We start from the raw sequence: 13395 nt of genomic DNA on the forward strand, positions 1-13395 counted from the left end.
CTAAAATCTGGAAATGCAGTTATGCCAACACCAAAATTAAGTTGAGACTGTTGTGTGCTAGTGTTCCTTCTGTGTTGCTATTATATATTGAAGTAGCGCATGGAAAGTCAACCCACTGTTACTCAAAAGCTCCAAGCCTTCGTCAACACCTGCCTGCGTCGTATTATCGGGGCGTCCGCGAAAACATTTCATGTACGGAAATGTAATACATAGCTCCGGTTGTCATCTGTCTTTGCAATGAGGGATTCCACCTGTTGTTGTCACAATTCCTAGCACTGCACCATAGTAACAATTTTTGGTAAAGTACGGATATCAATCTCTTTCATAGAGATCCCGCAGGTTCCTTCGTCTTACCAGAGTACCAATTTGGAGCCGGATTCGTATGATCAAAAACTGAATTTTTCATCATCATGTCAAGCCATGCAGGAGCACTTAGTTTTCTATGAGCCAAGCAAACATTAAAATTGTTTTTAGGCACGAAAGGGTGAGGTACCTCACTCCACAGGCGAAAATTATACGAAATTGTGATACTTCTGAAAAAAGATAGAAACCGCACCCTAAACACTATCTCCGTCTTATCTGAAGTTTCATCGATCTCTGATGCATCTAGGAATCTAGTAATGATGTTCTTGACTTCCAACAACTAACAAAAGGTGAGAAGAGAATGAATCTATTATAATCTCCTCAAACTCGACCCCCCCCCCCCCCCCCCCTCCATCCTATTTTATCGAAGCTTGCCTTTGGGTCTTTGAGTCCTCCTTATTTTCTTGTAGAATGTCCGCACAAATTGTGAGCCTCTTAGGAGAAAAAGTACCAAGCATCCGAAAGCAATTCCATCTTTTCCGTCTAGTTCTGGTCATTTTCTTCCTTTACGTGTGTGACCTCTCCCTGGCTACATGTATAAAGGAAATGAGTTGTTTTTGCGCCTTTTTCTAGATTAATTTCATCCTTGCTTCGATCGCGGAACTATATCAGACATATCTATGTACTGGTGACTTTTTGAGTTACAACATTTATAGTGAGAAATATAGTGAAAGTCCCTAACTTTTTATAGGGGTAACCGCCACGAGCTTTCATCAAGATTGAAAGGGGACCGCCCCTCTCCCTTCGCTTAAACTGATGGCAATCTGGTGAACCGTGTAGAGATTAATTCTTTGCAGCGCTATCTGATGGCGAAGTACAACATCGCATAGAATCTATAAACCTTCGTCATTAAAGAATACATATTTTTCTTTAGCCTTTGTCCCATTCACAAGCGAGGTCGGCTCGTCGTGATTGGTTCCGCTATTTGTTTCTATCAAATGGCTTATCTGGATGCAATCGCGAAACTAAAATCCCCATCCAGCGTATCAACCCACCGTTGTTTTGACCGGCCTTTTGATCGCTCGCCATCGACTTTGATGTTCAGACCAATCTTGGCAAGTGAGCCAAGATCTCTCGTTGGCACGAATTACGTGATCAAACTATCGAGGACGCCTCTTTCGCAATTTTTCCACGATCGGTGCAACCCCGCAACAATCGCGGATATCCTCATTTCGGATGTGATCAAAACGTGTCATGCCACTAGTCCAACGCAACACTTTCGTCTCCATTACCACAAGACGCCATTCATTGTCTTTTATAGTCGGCCAACACTCAGAATCATAAAGGGCGACAGGACGGACGGATTGCGGTAAATTTTAGATTTCAGACGTTCGTTGATACGTCGGTCACAAAGATCACCAGTTGTGGAACGCCACTTCATCCAGGTTGCGTTAATGCGAGAAGCAATTTGATAACGCAGTTCTCCATTGGCTGATAGTGGTGACTCGACGTATTTAAATAGCTCAGTTCTGGGCAGATCACTGCCGCTGACGGTGGTTGTGCCTGTTTCATGGGGATCGGTCGTCAGTGTTGCATGAGGCGATCATTCCATCTTTGAACAAGTTGTTCGAGATCATTTTTGCTATCAGATGCTAGGAAAACATCTTCTGCATAAAGCAATGTGTAGGGCGCTGGATGTTGGATATCCCATGTGACGGCGTCCATAACAAGTTCCTCGGTCTTCCCAGTTAGGGTATTGGTTTTGTTCGGACTAACTTGCTTACGTCCTGACGACGTCCATACGTCAAAAACTCTTTCCCATTTCTCGACAGGACCGAGGCCCGTCCTGCCGTGTCAATTGAGGTGGACGCCCTAACATTTCTCCGAGGCTTGTGACTTAATCCGACCATCTTGTTTGTAACGACATTGTATGCATTTTCTTAGTGGGCCTGTCGCGGGACCTGTCACCAAGAGAGATCAGGTAGTATTTAGCATAGTGAAATAACTCCAGCTATACTCTATTTATCTCTTTCCCTGATCTCAGCATTTTATTTTTGTTTTACTGAGGATAGTACAGAGTACGTTGCCTCAAACCCTCCTCCTTTACCTGGGCTTGGGACCAGCATACTATGTTAATAGTATTCAAGTCGAATACAATAGTATCTTTTACCGGCGACGCAAATATGCTTTTTATACGTTTCACCGGTGGTCGAACGTATTGGTTTAAGAGTCAATGCGAATTAGACCTTAATTCCTGACCCAGAAAAAAGAAAGGCCTTGAGCCTTGTATGGACCATGGGTTCCGCGCAATCGTTACTGATTTTCGGCAATGAGTTTCAACATCGTTGTTTGTCTGAACTTTTAGAACAAATTGATACTCCCGGGACTAATATTAAGACAAATTAATATTGCTGGATGATGACCCCCTTACTGATTTTCTGGAAATTTCTTGTAATCGCAATCTATGTGACGCACCATTCGCAAGTGCTGACGTTCCCTTTTTATTGTTATACTTATCACTTCATAGAACTAGCTGGGCTCCATGTCGCATACGACTATTCACCGTCAAAATACATTTTATAGCAAGTGGTAAAGCACGATCGTCTATTTTTCACCCGGCTCGTCACTCTATAACTTGATAGCTGGGGTCAATGGGCTACTCACAGCCTATCATATCGTGAGGCAGCCCTTACTTCTCCATATCACATTCGAATGTACTCGTCCAGTGGAGATCATTAAAATTACTTTATTCAAACGACTGTTGTGCTTTTTCGAGAAAACAGAGAATAGTGAGCCTAGCAACGTTTGTTTTTTCTAACTCCGAAGCTAGCATAAATATATTGGGTTATATATAGTCCAGCTGTGCTGGATCGGGATAGGTAATTGAGCGAAGATAGATACGTTCGCGTGTAAAGTGCAGTGGAAAAAAATAGGTGATAAGGAAAACAAAAATGAGCGGTTGATAAGATTGTTTACTGTTTCGCTGAAAGCACGCAACGATATGTTGTAATTTTTTCAAAGCGGACACGTACACCACAATGGGTGTTATTTGTGTACTTTTAATTCGAAGTAGTATTTATAGATTCACTGATCAAAATTATTAATGCTTAGAGTATTTTCGGATTGTCGTGAAAATTTTCCTGCAGAGTCAAAAAAAATTCACAGTTTACCTTAAAGTAATCACCAAAAAGAACAAAACAGGCTTTGTTTTTCTTATCCTATCAAAAATCCCTATAATTCCTTTCGTCCTTAAAACAAATGCAATTTCAGACAATATTTGAACAGCAGAAAGATGGTGGAATTATTATTAGAGTCCACCAACTCGTTAGTAAAATTCAGGAGGTATCCAAAAGAGAAACGCACTTCGATCACGTCAAATATATTGACAATTCCTCACTACCTAAAATGGACCTAAAATCTATCGAAAATGACCGAAAGACCAATCGAGACAATGGTAACATCCGGACTAAGTTTACGACCGAAAGAGGTGGCGACCGCATCCAGTCGAACTAACCCCGCAACTGAACGGGTCATCTCTGATGTTGAAGCAAATGAGCTGAAAAAAGACCTGGGCGATATTAAACTGAGCCTTAATTTTTGAGAAATTTGTAACTGCAGATACCGTGCAGATTGTATGCTAGATGCTTTAATTTAATTGTTCAAAGTTACTTCTTTGGTACGAACGTTTTTTGCTAAGAGAGCTAGCACGATGAACCAACGCAAAAAGGCAGACCTCTTTTACTTCCGTTGCAAATGGCTGGCACTAGATTATAAAGTTTCCTTTCTAGTGGAAATTTCTCTCACTAACTCAGCCTTTTTTTCCCTACATGCCCGACTAGGAATATAACGTAATTCATCTGAAATAATAAAACTGTCTATTCGCTAGTGGAGAATTTTATTTAGTAAATACCGATATTTCGGGAACCACTTATTCGCTAAGCCTGAAGATCTAGAAGAGAAGCTAGTTAGTTACTACTAGTTTACTTAACAGCAAGACTATCAAATACAGAATTATATAAATGGAAACATAGCATTCGTATTATTTCAAATTGCACTCTAAAGAATTTCGTATTATTAATCACTGGTACTGAACAATCCTCCTCCTATGATGATGGAACTGGTGGCAGTATGAGCACTGAGAGCTGTTCGACCGAAAGTTAAACCGCTCGGCTAAAGAGGCAAATGATGAATGCGTCTGGTTTGCAATCACCCTTGCAAGAGCCAGAATTGAAAAGAGATGAGGGGACAATTTTTTCCGTGAAACCCGTGGCCGGAGCAATACGAGGTTAGACAATTAAGTAATGAGACTGATTTTATTGCCGCGCTTGTGGTAAACCTGCAACCTTCAAATTCCCTTCCCTTCCCCCGCATCCTTCCCCTCTCCATTGATATATTCACCATCGCTCTAGCTTGTTTAGTTCGTCTGTTGTGTCGTGTTGAATAGACGTGTGTTGGTGGTGCTCGTCACGAAAATGGAGAAACAAAATCTATAGCAACGCGTCACGATAAAATTTTGCGTAGATTGGGCGAAACAGCTTCGGAAACGAACGCTAAAATTGTAAAAGTCCATGGTGATAGTGCTCTTAGTCGTGCCTAGGTGTTTCGATGCATAAAGAGTTTAAGAAGGGGTGTGGAAGACGAGGCGCGTAGTGGGAGACCAGTCGAGGTCGCCCTAAGCCGTGAAGATCGGCGTTTAGCAGTTCGAATGCTGGTCTCAGAACTGGGTATGAAACGTGAAACAGTCAGACAAATTTTAACAGACGATTTCGGGATGAAAAAATTGTGCGCGAAAATGGTTCCATAGAACCTTTCCGAGGAGCAAAAGCAGCATCGAATGACCGTCGCAGAAGACTGTTTGGAACAAGTGGAAAACGATCCCACGCTGCTTGATCGAGTTATTACAGGCGAATAGAGCTGTTTTTTTCCAATACGACCTGGAAATCAAAAGCCAAAACTCGCAATGGTTGTCTCCGCACGCTCCCGCCCGAAAAAAGCTTGGATGGGCAAGTCGAAGGTGAAAACGATGATTATTACCTTTTCTGAATCGTCGAAAAAGAATTTGTTCCACCGGGGTAAACCGTAAATCGAGTCTACTATCGCCAAGTACTCGAAAGATTGCGAAAACGAGTCAACAGGGTGCGCCCAGACATCGCTCGTAGCTGGATCTTTCATCACGACAACGCGCCGGTATTTAGTCTCTAAAGGGATCGCCGTGTTGCAACAGCCGCCTTATTTGCCCAATATGTCTGACTGTCTGAATGTGTGACTTCTTGTTCCCTAGAACAAAATCGGTGGTCAAAGGAACCCAGTTTGAGTCAATTGCAGACATCCAAGCGATCATGACGAGGGTACTCGCGGACATCCCAGTCGAAGCGTTCCAGAAATGTTACGAAGAGTGAAAAAGGCGCTGCAATCGCTGTATAACTGCCCAAGGGGATGGCAGAGTTGTAGAATAATTTTTAAATATACGGTTTTTATGGAATCAGTCTTATTGCTTAATTGTCTAACCTCGTATACGCTTGGAGGTCCGAATGATAAAAATCTGCTAGAAATTGGTTAGGGATCTTCTAAATTAAGGCTAATTATACATATACTAAGTAACTATTGAGAGAGTCTCCTGTTGAGTAAGCAAATCAAGATCAACTTCTGCTAAGGGTTTTTTTCTCGATATCTTCCTCAGACGATGCCTTGCATGAGATCACGCACACAATGAAAATATTGTTTTTTGATTGAGGCAACCCTATTGCTTTTATTAGCATATGTCGATATTTCGCGAGCTAGTGACTCCCTTCTTCAGTGCTTATAATCTTACATAATCAACCTAATGATGAAGTATTTGGGATGCTGGCCAAAGACTACTTCGGCATTTTGAACTCGCTGACAATTAACACTTAGCGTCTGAAAGTATTTGTCTAACCTTACAATGAATATTCCGACTTTTGAATGCCAGAATTTAAAGTCGAAGAGGTATACTATTCCGAACATTTCATAAAACTTCTTTGATCGGTGGAGTTTCCTTCCCGCTCCTCATGAAGCTGCTATAGGAATTACGTCACAGGATGGATCTAACTTTATTATTGTTTATTTGTAAACTAAGGAGAGTTAATCGCATCACAATCCTCCTGGTATGCGGGTTCTATCTACTCTAGAACTTTCGGTCAATTCTTCTAGAAATTGCTTCCAGTTCCTCCAATCGTCCATAAATCTTCGGTAGTCGAGAGCGCCTAACTCTGTCTTCATATAGACCGCAAAGTCAGAAGAGTATATTATGCACAAGTTACTATGTTTCTCCAAGTCGTCATTGCATATAGGATCCCTGTCCATACGCAGTCTATGAGGATATTGTGAGGCTCTTACATTCAGCGTTATCTTTACCAAAGCCATAGGCCCTTCGGATGTTACCGTAAGCATACTGCTAGAGCTTAAAAAAATATATTTGCGTCTATTATTCCTTTCCGGTATTTGGATGATTAGCTTATAGATAAGGATATGATTCTCAATTCAAATGCGAGCGTCAAGAGTCCTATGATGATGGTTGTTCAGCGCTGTCTAGCCACAACTTCGCCGCACTGATTATTTCGCAAACAATAAAGATAGGAGACTACAACTTTGAGACCATTGAAAATTTCTCCCTTTCTGTGGGTCGAAAACCACAACCGATAACAGCTATGACGATGAAATCCGCGCACGGTTGTTGGCTGCCAGCAGAGCCTATTTCAGTTTACAAAAACTATTTCGCTCGAAACGTCTCACCATAGGGTCAAAGCTCTTACTCTACAAGACTATGATCTTGCCAGTCCTTATGTATTCCTTGGGGACTTGGGTTATTAGCAGAAAAAACTGCGAACTCTTGGCCGCGTTCGAGAGAAGAATACTCCGTAGAGTTTTTGGCTCCTACATGAGGATGGACGATTCCGTAGCCTACATAACGACGAAATCTATGAGCGATACCACGACCGTCTGGTTGTGGATAAAATCCGGCTCAACAGATTGCGGTGGGCGGGTCACCTAATCCGTATGGATGAGGATGATCCAGCCCAATATATCTATGGTAGAAAACGAAGACGAGACAGACCCTGCCTGAGATGCAGCGATGGTGTAAATCAGGACGCCAGACGAATTGGTGAACCTCGGTGAAAAATCGGGGTGTCTGGAGCTCCTTATTAAGGCAGGCCTAAACCGGACACCGGTTGTTGGGCCGTTGATGATGATGATTACTTCGCATGAGTATATTATAGTGTCCTCAACATACTTTACAACTACATCTAATGGGATATGTGTGTCCTTGTCTCAACCGGAAGATTCCATAATAATCAGTTCAGTAGAACTCTCGCGATAACGTTCACCTTGGGTCCGTCGTTAGTATCAGAGAATTTTTTAGTATTCTGCAGATTTCTAGCAGCCCGCCTCTGATTACTGCCGTGGTATCCAATATTAATCTTTCGGTTCTGAGGGAAATCAGCACTCCCCCTTTGGACTTTCGTCTAGTTGAATTTTCTTGTGGAAAATATTAACTCCATTAGCATTGACGAGTGGCACGCTTTTGCATTATGTGGAGAGCTCCCTCGAAAGAGTGACTAGCATATGGCTTTGCACACTCATAATCGTATTCTTTCATCCATACATAAATGATTACAATTCACTTACGCGCCATTGTTCGCGGTTACCTGAAATGCTGTTCAGCTTCCGAGGCTCCCGGGCTCCTTCTCTACTGTTCTACAAGTGCTCTTGGGCCAACACACTTGTCGGTCATATTGGGAGAGTGGATTCAACTGCAAAGTGTATCAATGACGCCCCTCCTTAATACCACCACTGTCATTTCCACCTTCCGATCACATCGCGTAAGGATGTCCAGCCTGTACGCCAACTAAATTTTTTGCTTATAATAGTACCAGACAAACGTACTTTCATAATACGACGCAGACAGATACTGACAAAGGCTTGGAGCCTTCGAGAAACAATGGGGGCCACTTTCCATGTGCCACTCCCATATAGCAACACAGTAAGGTCACTAGCACGGAACATTGTCAACTTGATCTTGGTGTTGAGATAACTGCATTGCAAGAGCGGATCTAGCGTCGGCTATCTAGTTCGGTGCCACAGTCGTCCAAAACCACGATTCCTAGATATACAAATTGATCACCGCCTTCGATTCTCTGCCCATTAGTACCTTGGTTTTATTTATTTATTATTTATTGTCTTCAGTCCAACTCTACTTGCCCCTCTTTCCAAATTCAGAAACATTCGGCCAAGGTTCACGACCCGATGAGAGACCAAACAGATGTCATCACCGTGGTGGAGATGTTTGAGGAAAGAATTCATCGTCCAGTAAACTCCTCCAGACAAGGCGGCATGAAGAACGTCATCGATAACGAAAAGAAATAATAGCAGCGACAAGATTGAACCCTGACGGACTCCGCTATCGACTTCAAATTCCTCTGGGATATAGCACGTAACATTTTCCGCCATCATATGTTACTCTGAAAGCATCTATTAATTTCTCCGGAAAGTCTCCCTTGCGTAGAGCAATGCAGGAGGATCCAGAGCGGAAACTAGACTGCTCTCTGTCAATATTCCTTGATACATTCCAGGATTATTTACGCTATTATCTTTGCGACGGCAGGGCACGCAGATACAGATATTTGGAATTGCATTTGGACCCTCCCCATTTCTGTTTACAAAGCCACAGAGGCAACAACTGGCTGTTTTAAATTGTCCATCGAGGGGCGGAAGGCTATATAAGAATGAACTCAATACGCAAAATGTATTCAACTTTCACCATCCGCTTGCTGCTTTTAGAAACCGATGAAGATCCGTGGGGACACCCCCTGTAAAAAGAGATGCAGTTCGCTGCGAAAGTCAAAGCGGACCTAGTGCTAATCAGCGAACAGTACAGGAACAAAGGTTCAGCTGCATGCCATCCCGACTTAGTACGAGCCGCTGCCGCTGGGTTCGGAACGGTATCCGATTTTGGGTTTGTCCCCAAGGCCGAGAGCATGCCTTTCTCTGGATTTGATCTTTAGAGGCAACGCTTTTCAGCCCCTATGTAATAACTTGTAAGATAGAACATGACTTACTCAGATTGCAAAAGAAAACATCCCAATATGATGATCGTAAACACTGGATCCACGCCTTCCCGTATGCATCAGTGACATTGTCAGTAGGCGAGTTGCGAGTTCTGGAAAACTTTATACATCGCGTTCGAAGTGGTTGACGCTATCTTTCGACCAGTACGGGACACGAGCTAAGCCGTTGATTTCGTAGCTCTTGATCTTAGAAGCGCTTTCCATTCCGTAAGATTACAGCTATGCTAAGCACACTAGAAAATTCTTCCAACATGCCGGGCTACCTTTTGTTCATATTGAGGGGTTATCTGAGAGACCGCCCCTGTCCTATGAGACACTGAGGGGCAGAGGAGAGTGAAAATCAACTCGAAGGTAGCGCAGGGACGCATACTAGACATTTCGAACACCGCAATCCAACTCTTTTTGTTCTATGGCGCGCAGATCTGGGTTGATATTCTTGGCAAAAATGTGTATCACCATTAAGTTGTGCAAGTACATAGTGGTGTCTTCCTATCGCGCTGTGTCTGAATCGACAGTGATATTGGTCGCGAGAGTGCCTTTTGTTACTCGTCTTGCCAACGAATGTAAAATTGTTTACAAAGGCAAAGTAAGAGACTTAAGGGAGGTGGATGCTCGTGGAAAACAACAAAAACAGAAAAACTCAAGAGGCAGATGGATTGTGCGGGTCATCAGCAGCTTACGGGCGGCATATGAAACGAAAGCATGATTAGATTGATTATTTCTTTCATGCAGATTTCCAGTATTATCGATACAAAATTAGGAAGATACGGTTCCTCTGTGTTCTGCAATGATGGACGGCGTCGATCACATCCTTTTTTGTTGTGGGATGGAATTCATCGGCAACTTTACTTAGATACAGAGCTCTTTACGGACTACAGTTTTCAGAATGATGCTGAGAAATGGTGACAGTTGGACCTGTTTTGGGCGTTATGTTCTTTTTCTTATTGAGAAAAAGATAGACCACGACCGGCGCGGGACCCAATGGCAGGTGGTTCTTTGAAATAACAATTCTCTTCTTGCCCCGCCCTCCCATTGGTGAGAGCCTGATTTACAGACTGCCTGATGCGAGACTAGCCTAAGATAATGTGTCAAACCGAGGTATTGACCATGACCATGTTGTTATAAAAAAAATGTCACTTTGGTGGCTATAACTTTTTAAAGGAGGATGGTCGCTGCCGATTTTCATTCGCTTTGAAAGAAGGACACCACCCTCTTCCCTTCCATAAAGTTTTCACCTCTTTCGGGGATGGGTTTGAAAATTCAGCAAATTTTTAGGGGGATGACTGCCATAATTTTTCAACAGGTTTGAAGGGACCTCTCGTTTCTCCCTCCATATTCTCCACAATCCCTTCTGAGGTAGGATTAAAAATTAGATTTCACCGTTGTGACATCAAATTAGTCCATTTCGAGGTCCTATAATTTTGCGGGGCGATTGCAGCAATTCTGCAATGGGGTAAGTGAGGGGAGGATCTTCCTCTTTCTCGGGCTAGGATTGAGAATTCAAGCTACCATGATTATATAAAAATCCACTTTTTGGGACGCCATCATTTTTAAGGTTTTATGCGAAACAAAACCTTGTGAAAATCGATTCGATGTCTGTCTGTCACACCCGATTTACTCGGAAACGATTGAACCAATTGTCATGAAATTTGGTGAGAACATGTAGTCTGTTAATCCCTTTGCATGCAACCTGTGGCATCATTTTGCCCTTTGCTTAAGGGGGTGCTCCCCATACATATGAAAAGGTGATCTGGTCGGGTGGAGTATCAAATGAAAGGGCTTAATTAGTACTTTTCCAAACTGATGAGATTTTTTTATACCGGGTGGAACATAGATGAGTGACGGCTCAAAATGCAAGCCCCAAAAAGTGTAACAGGTTTCGTTCTCAGAAAAAAACACAATAGTGCATCCATACGCAATCTAAACCGCAAAATACATCCCATTGCGATGCCTGCTTAAATAAAGTTATGAATAGTATATTACCACGGACGTTTGTAAGTAATAATATAGGGTTGGGGAAAAAGAAATGTCGTATTTTGTCAATAGATGGCGACACTTAAACATATCTTGTGTTGTACTTATCGCATCGGGTCATACTATACGGCGATTTGAAATCTGTGACATATCTGTCTCTTTGACAGTATTGTGATCGTACGTTTCAGTCTCAAGTTATAGCGCATCAAAGATGGAGTCCACCGAGCAAGAAATTCGTCATATTTTACGTTTTTACTACCTGAGAAGTAAAAATGCAGCGAAGGCGGGCGAAACATTTTGTGAAGTTTATGGGTCCAATACTGTAACGATTCGCATAGCACGGCGTTGGTTCGATTGATTTCGTTCTGGTGTAGTGGATATCGAAGATACACTCCGTACTGGTAGGCCGATCGCCGTAGAAACCGATAAAATCGTCGAAATCATCCAAGTAGACTTGCATGTGAACATTTCGCTCGATTAGCCAGGAACTGGGTATAGACCATAAAACCGTTTGGAACCATTTGTAGAAGGTTGGATTCCAAGAAAAACTGGGTGTTTGGGTGCACACGATGTGACGCAAAAAAATCTCTTGGACCGAATCAACCCTGCCATGCACTGCTTAAACGGAACGAATTCGACCCATTTTTGAAGCGGATGGTGACTAGTGCTGAAAAGTGGATCACGTACGACAATCTCAAGTGAAAAAGATCGTGTTCGAAGCGCGGCGAGCTGGCCGAACCTATCGCCAAGCCCGGATTGAGAGCCAGGAAGGTTTTGTTGTGTGTTTGGTGGGATTGGAAGGAAGTCATCCACTACGAGCTGCTCAACTATGGCCAGATCCTCAATTCGGTTCTCTACTGTGAGCAACTCGATCGTTTGAAGCAAGCGATTGACCAGCGGCCAGAATTTGTGAATAGGAATGGTGTTGTGTTCCACCAGGACAACGCTTGGCCTCACACATCTTTGATGACCCGCCAGAAGCTACGGGAGCTCGGATGGGATGTCCTACCGCACACACCGTATAGTCCGGACATGGCACCAAGTGATGACCATCTCTTCCGGTCCATGCAAAACACTCTTGATGCTACTAAGTTGGCCTCAAAAGAGGCTTGCGAAAACTGGCTGTCTGAGTTTTTTGCGAATAAGGAGGGGGGGATAATGAAGTTGCCTTCTAAATGGCGAATAAAACGGCGCATATTTGACTTAAATCGAATAATTCTAAGTATGTTAAATAAAGCGTCAAATTTCGATCACAAATACGACATTACTTCTTCCCCAACCCAATATAATACATAATTTTGGAAAGTTTGACAAAAATCTAGCTATTGTTAACAGAGTTATAGAAGGTCAAAAATTGGATATTCCACGTAAATTTATCGCACTCTATGACGATCATGCCGTCATCATCATGTAAAGTGAACTCATATGAACCACGGAGTTTGGAAATGTCATTGGAGGTATATGACAACGGAAAAGCATGAATAGGAAATTTCTCACAAAAGATAAACACAAAACCTTCATATCGGAAACGTCCAGCTTCCGGTATTTTGACTTCTTTAAAACATGGTGAGTGGCCCCGAGTTTTCACCGGTGTTAAGAAGGGAATCTCCTCCTCCCCCTGCATAACTTCACTACCCTCTGAGGGATGGAGTTAGAAATTCAATCTGTGCCAAAATTATTGATTCATAGCAGTGCTACGAACGTATGAGCATTACCTAATGGGAGATTTGAGCACTTCTCATTAGAAGACAATTGTTGAGGAAATTATTGAGAATTTGTTAGTTGCCCTTACAAGACATTCTAAGCTCCTTTATGTTTGCAATTCTCGTTGCAATCAAACTTCACAATTTGCCCAGTGTTTTCTCTAATGATAAATCGCAGAAACCAGCAAATATGTCGATTAAGTGACTCAGTCCCTATGCGAGAGACAATTTGCTGGCCCAAAAAATACTCCGTTCGAGCGTCGACTGATTATTGCTCCCCAACTCATGGAAGAGACGGGGCTGAATTTTTGCCATTGTGTCATTGAATT

General features: G+C 42.7%; 1 protein-coding gene across 3 annotated transcripts in view; it reads left to right on the forward strand.

The window, feature by feature from the left end:
- LOC119653676 (putative uncharacterized protein DDB_G0282133) overlaps positions 1-13395 on the forward strand; it is a 92409-nt gene that overhangs the window by 9965 nt on the left and 69049 nt on the right. The window lies entirely within an intron of this gene.

This window comes from Hermetia illucens, chromosome 4, assembly GCF_905115235.1.
Source record: "Hermetia illucens chromosome 4, iHerIll2.2.curated.20191125, whole genome shotgun sequence".
Lineage (NCBI taxonomy): Eukaryota > Metazoa > Arthropoda > Insecta > Diptera > Stratiomyidae > Hermetia > Hermetia illucens.